The sequence below is a fragment of the Coenobita brevimanus genome, chromosome 40 (genome assembly GCF_032717465.1).
Source record: "Coenobita brevimanus isolate Jiangsu-jjx chromosome 40, ASM3271746v2, whole genome shotgun sequence".
NCBI lineage: Eukaryota > Metazoa > Arthropoda > Malacostraca > Decapoda > Coenobitidae > Coenobita > Coenobita brevimanus.
The window spans coordinates 2,520,597-2,532,600 of record NC_136993.1 but is presented as its reverse complement, the minus strand read 5'-3'; the positions used below and the strand labels follow the sequence as shown (position 1 = coordinate 2,532,600).

Genomic DNA, 12,004 nt, shown 5'->3' with positions numbered 1-12,004 from the left:
GATAGACAAGGTTACACAGAGTTACTTAAGACTAATTCCTTCAACTTCACTTAACTTTTGCAACTTCAAGATTGCTTAACTTTTGCAACTTTATTATTTTACTCTTGCAATTCATTTTACTCTTGCAACTTCAAGATTAAGCTACAATTGCAACTTCAAGATAATTCCACTCTTGTTATCTCCAAACACTATAATTTACTTGAGATTATTAAGCTATATTGTGAGAGAGAGAGAGAGAGAGAGAGAGAGAGAGAGAGAGAGAGAGAGAGAGAGAGAGAGAGAAGGAATCCACTGAGCCCGGTCACTTATTTTTCTTTATATTTTTTTGCCATTTCGTGACGATTGTTTGAGAGAGAGAGAGAGAGAGAGAGAGAGAGAGAGAGAGAGAGAGAGAGAGAGAGAGACCGTGCAATCTGGAAGCACAAGTAGCAGTGAAATCCGGGCCCAATGGCGACCAGGTCAAGTTGCACGGTGTTGCATGCAATCCAGTCCCATTATTCCTGTACCTGACCCCCCCTGAAGCCTAGAGAAAGTTTGTAATCTCTCTCTCTCTCTCTCTCTCTCTCTCTCTCTCTCTCAGCGGACGTCGATTAACATGAACGACAATCAACTTAGTAACAATACGACAAAGTTTGTACATCAAATGTAAATGTAACTCTCTCTCTCTCTCTCTCTCTCTCTCTATCTATCTATCTTAAAGCATGTCTATTAATATGACGCCACTCGACTTAGTAACAACAATACGATCCTTCTCTCTCTCTCTCACTCTCTCTCAGATACTTGATAAACATTCGCCATCTCTCAATCCTGCCACAAACACCCACACGGTCCCCAGCCAGCCAGCCATCTCTCCAAAATATCTCCCCAATCTCTTTATACTCCACCAATATGCCTCTCTCTCTCTCTCTCTCTCTCTCTCCTCTCCTTCCTCCATCTCGCTTCGGTCAATTATGTCTTCCTCCTACCTGTTACTTTATCATTTTTACTTCTCTCGTTATTATTTCTCTAGTTCTTATCACTGTTTATAATTCTGATTTACTATTCAATATAATTTCCTCTGCTCTTCTTTTTATTCCTCACTATACATATATTCTTAGTCCTCATTCTCCACTTCCATCTCTCTCTTCTCTTTCCTCCTTCCTCTCCTTTTTACCCTTTCTCCTCCTCTTTCCTTTCTCTCCTCTCTTCCTTCCCTCCTCTTTACTCTTTTGTTCCTCTCTTCCTCCTCTCCTCTCTACCTCTCAAACCAATCATGTTTTACGTCTCCCTCTCCTCCTCTTTCCTTTTTCTCTCTTCCTCTTTACTCTCGTTTCCCTCTTCCCTTATATCTCCCAAAGCAGCTATGCAGTCCTCTCTCTCTCTCTCTCTCTCTCTCACTTTTTCTTTCCTCTCCCTTCTTTCTATCGCTCCCCTGTCAGTCATCGTACATCCTATTTGGCTTGATTACACTGCTTTTATTTCCCTGGTCTCTCTCTCTCTCTCTCTCTCTCTCTCTCTCTCTCTCAGTCTAGTATGTTTTCGCTTATTCTATATTCCCAAATTTTCTTTCTCGCATTCCTTTCATAACACCATCCACTCACTCACTCACTCTCTCTCAACTGATTATATTCTCAAGTTTTCCTTCAAGCATTCTTTTTACACTGCCGTCCGTCCATCTCTCTCTCTCTCTCTCCTAACTACCTGCTTTGTTATCTTCATTATTTAACATTTCTTCATTTTTTCTTCTTTTCTCTCTTCCATAACACCCTCCATCTTTCCTCTCCCTCTCTCATTTTTTCTCCTCGTCCTCCTCTCTACTTCTCCTCCCCTCTCCTGTCTCTCTTCCACTCTTACGTTCAGGGCAATACTCTTTTTCCACTGTAACCTGACTCTTTCCTCCCTACCATCATTTCTCTCTCTCTCTCTACTTCCTAAACCTGTTCTTATTTCCTATACGTGGCGATTTAACTTTTATTTTCCTTTGTTTTCTGCATATCAATAAATGTAATTCCAACATCTTATCTAAATTACCTTCGTTACTAACTCTTCTCTTCATTTAATTTATTTCTTACTTCTTACCATTCGCCTCCTCTCCTCTCTAACTTTCTTTCCCATGCGCTCCTCTCTTTCACCTTTCCTCTCTCTCTCTCTCTCTCCTCTTCCACCACCTCCTCTTATCTCTCTCCTCTTCTTTTATCTCTACCCTCCTTTCTTATCTTTCTCCTCCTCTTACCTCTCTTCCTCTCCTCCATTTCCTCCTCTTATCTCGCTCCTCCTGATCTTTCTCCTCTCTCTGTCTCTCTCTCTCTCTCTCTCACCCAAAATGCCAAAGGAGCATCCATGCTTTACCTTTCTCTCCCTCTCCTGCTGCTTCCATTTTCCTCCTCTTCTCTCCTTTCCCCCTCTCTTCTCCCTTTCTCTCCTCCCCCTTAACTCCCAAGGCAGCACTCTCTCTCTCTCTCCTCACTGGACATTCATTCGTTTATTATATACCCCAAAATTTCCTTCAATTCCTTGTACAATCTCTCTCTCTCTCCTGCAATAAGTACATAAGTGTTTCTCCAATAAGTGTGCGGTATTACACTTACATACTTCGTAGTACGGCGAGGGTAGAACAACACTTACCTGCAAAAAAAAAAGAAAGATAATTATAGACAAGAATTACACACACACACACCTAGGCTATTCTCCCCCCCCCCCTCTCTCTCTCTCAAGCAACAACATTATACTTTTAACCTGACATGTTTTCACTGACTTTATATTCCAAATTTTCTTCCTCACATTCCATTCACAATTACCTCCATTCTCTCTCTCTCTCTCCCTCCCTCCCTCCCTCATTGCAGCTTCCTATATGATGTAATTGCACTGTTTTATTTCCCTTGCTTCCAGTATCTGCAATCATCATCTCTTCCCCTGATCACCTTTTAGCTTTCATTACCTCTCTCTCTCTCTCTCTCAGATTTAAGTGCACATGCTTTCGTCGACTACACATTTTAAAATCTTTCCTTCATGCATTCCTTCAAGAATATGTTTAAAGATTTTTTCTCCTCTTTGCTCTCTTCCTCTCTCTACTTTCCTCCACTTCTCTCTCCTCTCTTTCCCTCTCTCTGCTTTCCTCCACTTCTTTCCTCTATCCTCTCTAACCCATCCTCTCTCTACTTTCTTCCATTTCTCCTCTCTTTAATATCTATCCTTCATCGTTCCCCTATTATCTTCTTCTCTCATCCTTCCTCTCTCTACTTTCTTCCATCCCCTCTCTCTCCAGTTTCCTCCATCCGCTCTCCCTACTCTCCTCCATCTACTCCCTTCCTTCCTCTCTCTCTCTCTCTCATTCATCATCCCTCTGCATTCTTTCACTCCTCCCTACTTTCCTTCCCTCCCTCCTCCCACCTCCCTTGACAGTCACATCTTAACTTCCAAACCGACGTGATCCGACTGTTTACCTCTCTCTCTCTTTCTCACATCCAAGATAGTCATGCTGTACTTCTTTCTTTCTCTCTCTCTCTCTCTCATCAACTTTTCCCTTCGCTTCTCTCTTCCTTCTCTCCTCTCCTACACGTACATTTTCTCCTCCTCTATTTTCTTCTCTCTCTCTCTCTATATATATATATCATCATCATCCTTTCCCTCACCTTCTCACTTTCACCTTGTCTTCCTCTCTTGCCATTTCTCCTCTCTCTCTCTCTCTCTCTCTCTCTCATCCTTTCCCTTAGCTGCTCCCCTTTCCTCCCTCCCCATCCTCTCTCTCTCTCTCTCCCCTGGCAGCGATGTTTTACCCCCAACCCGACGTGATCCTACTGTTTACATTCTTATCTCGCCCCGCACGTGTCCTTAGTCTGCCTCCTGTGACTTAACCCTTCACAGCACAAGACCCTTCCCTCCTACCTACGAATATAACTACGATCCTAACTTTTATATGCAATGTCAGTGAATTTCTAACTTATCTATAGTGAGAGGGGATAAGTTAGAGTAATTCTGAAGGCTTAGTTACTCTCCATCATCATCATCATCATCATCAAAACCTTCACATCACAAGACCCCTTTCCTCCCTACCTACACATGATTATAACTGTGATCCTAACTTTTATATGCAACGTCAGTGAATTCTAACTTGATTTTCTAACTTTTATCCATAACAGGAGTGAAATATCTTACTGCTATTCTGTGGGCTTAGTTCATCATCATCATCATCAATCATAATCATCAATCACCATCATCATCTTGAATCATTATCATCACCAATCATCATCATCATCATCATCTTCAATAATAATAATCATCATCATCATCAAACCCTTCACAGCACAAGACGCCTCTCCTGCCTACCAACGATTCTTACTTTTATCTGCAGTGTGTGTGTGTGTGTGTGTGTGTGTGTGTGTGTGTGTGTGTGTGTGTGTGTGTGTGTGTGTGTGTCAGTTCACCCCACTTATGCGCTCTCTCTCCCTCCCTCCCTCCCCGTCTCTCTCTCGTGTCTGTGTGTTCAGTTAACCCCACTTATGCTCCCCCCTCCCTCCCTCTGTCTCTCTCTCTCTCTGCAGTGTGGGTGTGGCGTTGTGGCACCACGGGGGGCAGTCTCGCGGCTCTGGGTGATTACACAAACTGGCCTTAATCATAAACTGAAAGAAAACTAGCTCCCCACCTAAGCAAATACCCGGGGGTGGTGGGGGGTGAGGGAGAGCTGGGGATTGGGAGGGGAGGGGGGAGAATGTGAGAGGGAGGGGAAGGGGAGATGGGAGACTTTGTATAGAGGGTTGACGAAGGAAGTTAAGGGTGAGGGAGAGGAAGGGTGAGGGAGAGGAAGGGTGAGGGAGAGTGAGGGAAGGCAAGAGTAAAGTGTCTCGAATCTGCCCTACCCTCCTGTTCACCCCAGAATGACTTTACGTAAGGGTGAAAGGATGAGGGCTATATCAGTGCCACCACGTGAAGGCGACCCTCCAACACAGGGGATGGACAAAATATTACTACCGGACGTCCTAAAATGGGACAGAATAGGAATGGACGGATGTGTCAGCAGGAAGGGCAAACTAAGCACATGAGGGGTTGGCAAGAAAAAGATCATGCTCATACGGGGGTTGGCAGAGAGGTTAAATGGAGGTGCGAAGGTTGGCATGAAACAAGGGTGACGGAAAAGAGGGTTGGAAAGAATATAAGAGTGCTCTGAGTTGGGCCAAACAAGAGAGGGACGCCTTCACGTGGTGGCACTGATACAACCAAGCGGCTCAACTACCTGGTGGGTGGGTGGGAGGGGTGAGCAAGAAACAACAGTGAACAGAAAGAGGGTTGGAATGAATATAACTATGCTTTAAGATGGCCTAAAGTATGGGTTACAATACTCTCTCATCTTAAATGTCAGGACCAACTTGCCTAACCCCGGGCTCCTTCGCTCCTCATGGGGCAACGTAGGATTGGATGATGGATGGATGGTTACAGTGCTAAGACGTGTTGGTAGAAAGGAAAAAGTTATCACAGGAAGGGTTGGCAAGAGAGGGTTATCTGAGCTGCACAGGAGGGATGGGTTAGCAAGAGACAGGAGTAAAGAGCAGTGGGGTTGGCAGGAAAAAAGATGATGCTCTCGGGGGGTTGGCAGAAGGGGTTATTTGCAGATGTTGGACTGGAGGAGCTGAGGGAGAGGGTTGATGATGATGATGATGGGCGGGGGGTTGAGGGAGAGGGCTGGCGATGGGTGGGGGGTTGGGGGAGAGGGTTGATGATGGATGGGGGGCTTGGGGAGGGGGCTGATGAAGATAGGTGCGTGGGAGGGGTATAAAGAAGAGGGTTGTTGATGATGATGATGATGATGATGGGTGGGTGGGAGGGGTATAAAGGAGAGGGTTGATGATGATGATGATGATGATGATGGGTGGAGGGGGATAGGAGTTGATACAGGGATGATATTGAAGACTGGAGGGCTGGGGGAGGAGGGGGATGATGATGTTGATGGGCAGGAGGGTTGAGGAGAGGGGGATGATAACGGATGGAGGTGGTTGAGGGGAAGAGAGGGGGTTGGTGATGATGGGTGGGGGAGGGAGGGGTTGGGAGGAGAGTGTGTGCATATAACAGCGTGCAAGAGGTGACCTGCATACAAAATCACCTGGCCATGCATACCCCAGTACAGACCTCGTTTCAAAATAAATAGAGTTAATGTATATTGTTAAATCTATATATATGATAAGTAGTATGAACTCAATATAAAAATAGTTAAAGATAGTAATGTAGAATAGTGTCGTGTAGGGTGTTAATAGCTTTCTCTCTCTCTCTCACACACACACACACATATATGAGAGAGAGAGAGAGAGAGAGAGAGAGAGAGAGAGAGAGAGAGAGAGAGAGAGAGAGAGAGGTAAACGACCGACATAAAACCAAAAAACTGATAAAAATGGAAATGAACGTACGTGTGTGTGTGTGTGTGTGTGTGTGTGTGTGTGTGTGTGTGTGTGTGTGTGTGTGTGTGTGTGTGTGTGTGTGTGTGAGAGAGAGAGAGAGAGAGAGAGAGTCAACAACCATTCCCCCCTGCACACACACACACAGAACCCACGTGCATCAACAACCACATTCACATAAACAAACATACACTTTCCATACACGGCGGGATCTAGTGTGTGTGTGTGTGTGTGTGTGTGTGTGTGTGTGTGTGTGTGTGTGTGTGTGTGTGTGTGTGTAAGTTCCTAAATTCGCCCTAAGCAAACATTATATGAAGCAGTTATGAAGAGGAGGAAAGATAAGGGGAAAAAAGGTGGGTTTAGGAAGAATTGGAATAGAGAGAGAGAGAGAGAGAGAGAGAGAGAGAGAGAGAGGTAAACAAACGATATATAGCCAAAAAACTGGAAATGAACAGAGAGAGAGAGAGAGAGAGAGAGAGAGAGAGAGAGAGAGAGAGAGAGAGAGAGAGAGAGAGAGAGAGAGAGAGAGAGAGAGAGAGAGAGAGAGAGAGAGAGAGAGAGAGAGAGAGAGAGAGAGAGAGAGGTAAACAAACGATATATAGCCAAAAAACTGGAAATGAACAGAGAGAGAGAGAGAGAGAGAGAGAGAGAGAGAGAGAGAGAGAGAGAGAGAGAGAGAGAGAGAGAGAGAGAGAGAGAGAGAGAGAGAGACGGGAGGTAAACGAACGATATATAGCCAAAAAACTGACAAAAATGGAAATGAACATAATGGAGGGAGACGCAGGAAAGAAAAACTCTGTCTCTAATGGGGATGTGAAGATGATGTAAAACTCAAGCAATTTATAAGAAGAAAAACAAGAGGAGAGATGAAAGAGAGTGAGGAGGGAAGAGGTGAGAAAATAGGATGGAGGAGGAAGCGTGGAGGGTAACAAGCAATTTAGAAGAAGGAAAAGAAGAACAGAGATGAATCAGAGAGAGGAGGAAAGAGGAGAGAAAATAGGATAAAGAGGAGGAAACGTGGAGAGAGATGGAGGAAAGAGGAAGAAAGAGGAGAGAAAATAGGATAAAGAGGAGGAAACGTGGAGAGATGAATAAAAGAGGAAGAGAGAGGAAGGAGGAGGAGAGAAGAGGAGGAGGAGGAGGAAACGTAGAGGGAGAAGAATAAAAGAGATGCGAGGGAAGGAGGAAACGCGGAGTGAAATGGAGGAAACGTGGAGAGAGGAGGAGAGAAGAGGAGGAGGAAAAGTGGTGAGGGATGGAGGAAAGAGGAGGGAGGAGAAGAGGAGGACAAGGAGGAGGAAACGTGGAGAGAGATGAATAGAACAGGGAGGAGGAGGAGGAGGAGAGAAGAGGGAGGAGGAGGAGGAGGGCAACGTGAAATAAGAATCAGAGGGACGAAAATTTGGGCCAAGTTAGAGTAAAAAGAGTATGGCACATCTAAAATCTGGACCAAGTTTGAGTAAAAACAAAAAAAGAGTATAGCACAGTATTTACAAAGACCAGCTTCTTAAAGACATCTTCCTTAAGTTAAATAAATCGTCAAAGGAATGGGTTAAGGAAATAGAACTTGGCAGATGAGGAAAAAAATAGGAATATAAGGTAATTTACAAGCGTGGGAAGGACCTACAGCTGTATAGGATAAACAAATATAAAGAATTCGTACAGCATGGAGGGATAATTTTAACATGTGGCGAGGATGGAGAGCGAGAGACTAACGAGGAGAGTGTATGAGTGAGATGGAGGGAGGGAGAGAGAGGGGGAGACCGAAGATAGGTGGAGGGATGGAGTGGAGAGGTATATGAGAGGGGGCATCTGGCTATAGATAGAAAGGTAGATTGACAGATAAACAGACAGACATATTTCCCCACTAGTATTGGGTTTTAGCTGAAGATAAAAATATATTGGTACGACTAGGAAAGGATGCATAAAAATATTGAAAAAAAAAAAAAAAAAAATGGCTACAAAAAGCTAGAAAACGAAAAAAATGAAGGGAAGACAGCCCCCGCCGCCCCCCTCCCCCCAAAAAAAAACACCGCTCCCCCCCAAAAAAAAACTCTGGTAACCGTACTTACAAAATTATATAAGGCTGAATAGCTATGTGAAAAACTTTAAATCGAATGTTCTTAACCAAAATAATCATCAGCCAATGAATAATGTAACAAAAGAAGAAAGGAGAACAGACAGAAAAAGAAAAAACAAGAATTAACTTTGGGAAATATGACACGCGCACACACACACACACACACACACACACACACAGTTCAGCAGCATCCCTCCTCACCCCATACCCCTCCCCCCCACTTGACCAACCTGACCACACAACTGCCCCCGCTCACCTCTCTCTCTTACTGCCCCCGCTCACCTCTCTCTCCTTCCTATCCTTTCTTCCTACTACTCACCACTCTTCTTCCACTGTCTTTACTTCCACTCATTATTACATCTCTCTCTCTCTCTGTCGTTGTGTGTGTGTGTGTGTGTGTGTGTGTGTGTGTGTGTAGCCCGTCTATCCCCATTCCCTCACACTATCCCTTACCTCGTCCGCCACTGTAATCTCCCTATCACACCACAATCTCTCTCTCTCTCTCTCTCTCTCTCACTGTTCCATTCCTTGTTCGCCAATGCAATATCTGGTTCACATTCCAACCACGATTCTCTCTCTCTCTCTAACACCCATCTTTCTTCACTCCCTCTCACTATCCTTTCCTTGTTCGTCAGTACAATCTCCCTATCACTCCACATCTTACTCTCTCTCTCTCTCTCTAACCCCCCACCTATCAACCTGTGTACCTGGGCAGCTCAACGTGGTCAGACCTATGCATAAATAATAGCCAATGTAAACAGGAGCCGTCACTCTCATCTCACCGCTACAGCTTTGACGAATCCTATCTTACACACTTATGCCTTACGAGGTTTAATCCCGATTCTAATGTTTATACGGTGTTTTGATTTTCTTGTTTTTTTTACCTCATAGTTTTTTCTTTTTCTTTTTTTTATTTTGATTATCATGTTTTTGTACCTGTTTTTTTTTTTCATGTTTTTTGTACCTCATGTTTTTCTATTTTTTTATATTTTGATTATCATGTTTTTTGTACCTTTTTTTTTTTTTTTCATGTTTTCTGTACCTGTTTTTTTTTTCATGTTTTTTGTACCTGTTTTTTTTTTCATGTTTTTTGTACCTGTTTTTTTTTTTTCATGTTTTCTGTACCTGTTTTTTTTTCATGTTTTTTGTACCTGTTTTTTTTTCATGTTTTTTGTACCTGTTTTTTTTTCATGTTTTCTGTACCTGTTTTTTCCTTCTTTTTTTTATGTTTTGTACCTCATATAGTTTTTTCTCTATTTTTTATATTCTGATTTTCATGTTTTTTTTGTACCTAATATACTTTTTTCTTAGACTAACTCTGTAAATTATAGAAAATGCTAAACTGTATTCCTTTTAGCCTACTCTAACTTGGCTTAAAAGTGCCATCTCTCCATCTTGAAATCTGACATAAGCTTAATACGGGAATATGGTGCTAGTCACGAAGAAGTGCTATGGAAAGGATGTAGAACCGTAGCACTGTCTTCTGTCACTGAGCTACGGGAAATACGCAGCAAAAGGTCGAAAATCTGTACCAAGTAAAAAAAAAATAAATAAATAATAATAATAATAATAATAAATACTATTATTAGAAATCTTAAGTGCCAATGAGATTATAAGACCAGAGAATATGCAACTGTTTAACTTTTTTTTATGTAAGGAAGGGATCAAAAGCCAAAGTCCGCAAGATTGTTCCCTCGAAGAAAAAATAAAAACGAAAGAGCCAGATTCAAGATCCGTTCCTTCCGAGATGCCTGGACATACTGCGTTTAAAGGACCATACATCCCTTTAATTTCTACCCTAAGACTCATTTTAAGACTCTATCCCCTTAATTTCTACTCTTCTCGTTTAAAAGACCAGCCCTTTAATTTCTACCCCCTCTCGTTTAAAGGGCCACCCGTTTAATTTCTCCCCAACTCCTCAATTAAGACTATTTATCTCTTAAATTGCTACTCTACTCCTTAATTAAAAGACTATCCATCCCTTTTATTTCTACTCTACTCCTCGTTTAAAAGACTCTATCCCTTTTATTTCCACCCTCCATTTCCTTTAAAAGACTATTTCTTTAATTTCTCCACTACTCCTCAATAAAGACTATCTATCCCTTTAAATTCTACTGCACTCTTCGTTTACAAGACTACATATTCCTTTAATTTCCACCCTAATTCTCGTTTAAGACTCTATCCCTTTAATTTCCAACCTCCATTTCCTTTTAAAAACTACCTCTTTAATTTTCCCCTAGTCCTCGTTTAAAAGACTATCAATCCCTTTAACGTTTACCTCAATCCTCGTTTAAATGTCTATCCCTTTCATATCTACCCTACTCCTCGTTTAAAATGCTATCTATCCCTGTAACTTCTATCTATCCCTTTCATTTCTTCCCTACTCCTCTCACCCAACATCAAGTGCTCATGGTGTAGTGGTTATCACATCTGTCTAACACACAGAAGGTCCCAGGTTCGAGCCCTGGTGAGCACAAGGATTTTTACGGGTGGCCGAGCGGTCCGGGGCTCAACGACCTGCCTACTCCCGCCAGATTCGAATCCACACACGAAAGAGGAACGATTATAAAGATTTAACGAAAAGGAATTATTATTAGTGCAGGAATTAGGGCCAAAGGACTAGGCGTTAATGGAAGCATCAAAATATATGACAAGTGTAAACTAATAATCAATGAAGTAGATATGCGTTTTATGTGTGTGTGAAGAATGATGGCTGGTAGATTTTCGGAATGTTAGATGTGAGTGAAGAATGATAAATAACCACGTGCAGATGTGTGGAATGTGAGAGGTGTTAGTGAAGAAGACAGCAACAGTAATGACATTTATGGAAGGAAGATACGACGCGATATGTTACGGAAGACGATGAAAGGGAATGATGTGGATGACTGGAAAGTGATGTGGATGACAGGAAAGTGATGTGGATGAATGGAAAGTGATGTGGATGACTGGAAAGTGATGTGGATGACTGGAAAGTGAAGTGGTTGAATCAAAAGTGATGTGGATGAATGGAAAGTGATGTGGATGAATGGAATGTGATGTGGATGAATGGAAAGTGATGTGGATGAATGGAAAGTGATGTGGATGAATGGAAAGTGATGTGGATGAATGGAAAGTGATGTGGATGAACGGAAAGTGAAGTGTATCTAATGGTCTCTCTCTTTCTCTCTCTCTCTCTCTCCCTCTCAAATTTGTTCACAATCTGTACAAGGGAATACACTTAGAAGGATACACTTTCTCTCTCTAGCATATACAGAAACAAACATTTTAGACAAGGGAACACACTCAGAGGTATACAATCTCTCTCTCTCTCTCTCTCTCTCTCTCTCACACACACACACACACACACACACACACACACACACATTATATACAAGGAAACACTCAAGTATACAAAACACTCTCTCTCGCTCTCTCTCTCCACAACTATGATCCGAGACTCCCAGCCCCCGAATCCCTCACTAATGGCTCGGGCTGCCTGCGTGTTGATGGACTGGGATGGGTTCGACTCGCCTAACATCCTTCAATCACTCGGGATAAAATGGATTAGGGAAAGGCACACGAC

At 42.8% G+C, this 12,004-nt stretch overlaps 1 protein-coding gene and 1 non-coding gene across 2 annotated transcripts in view; one reads left to right on the top strand and one right to left on the bottom strand.

Annotated features, from left to right (window-relative positions):
• LOC145397198 (uncharacterized) overlaps positions 1–12,004 on the bottom strand; it is an 87,905-nt gene that overhangs the window by 68,277 nt on the left and 7,624 nt on the right. The window lies entirely within an intron of this gene.
• TRNAV-AAC (transfer RNA valine (anticodon AAC)) lies at positions 10,846–10,918 on the top strand. The gene has a single exon. It is a non-coding gene; the product is annotated as a tRNA-Val (tRNA).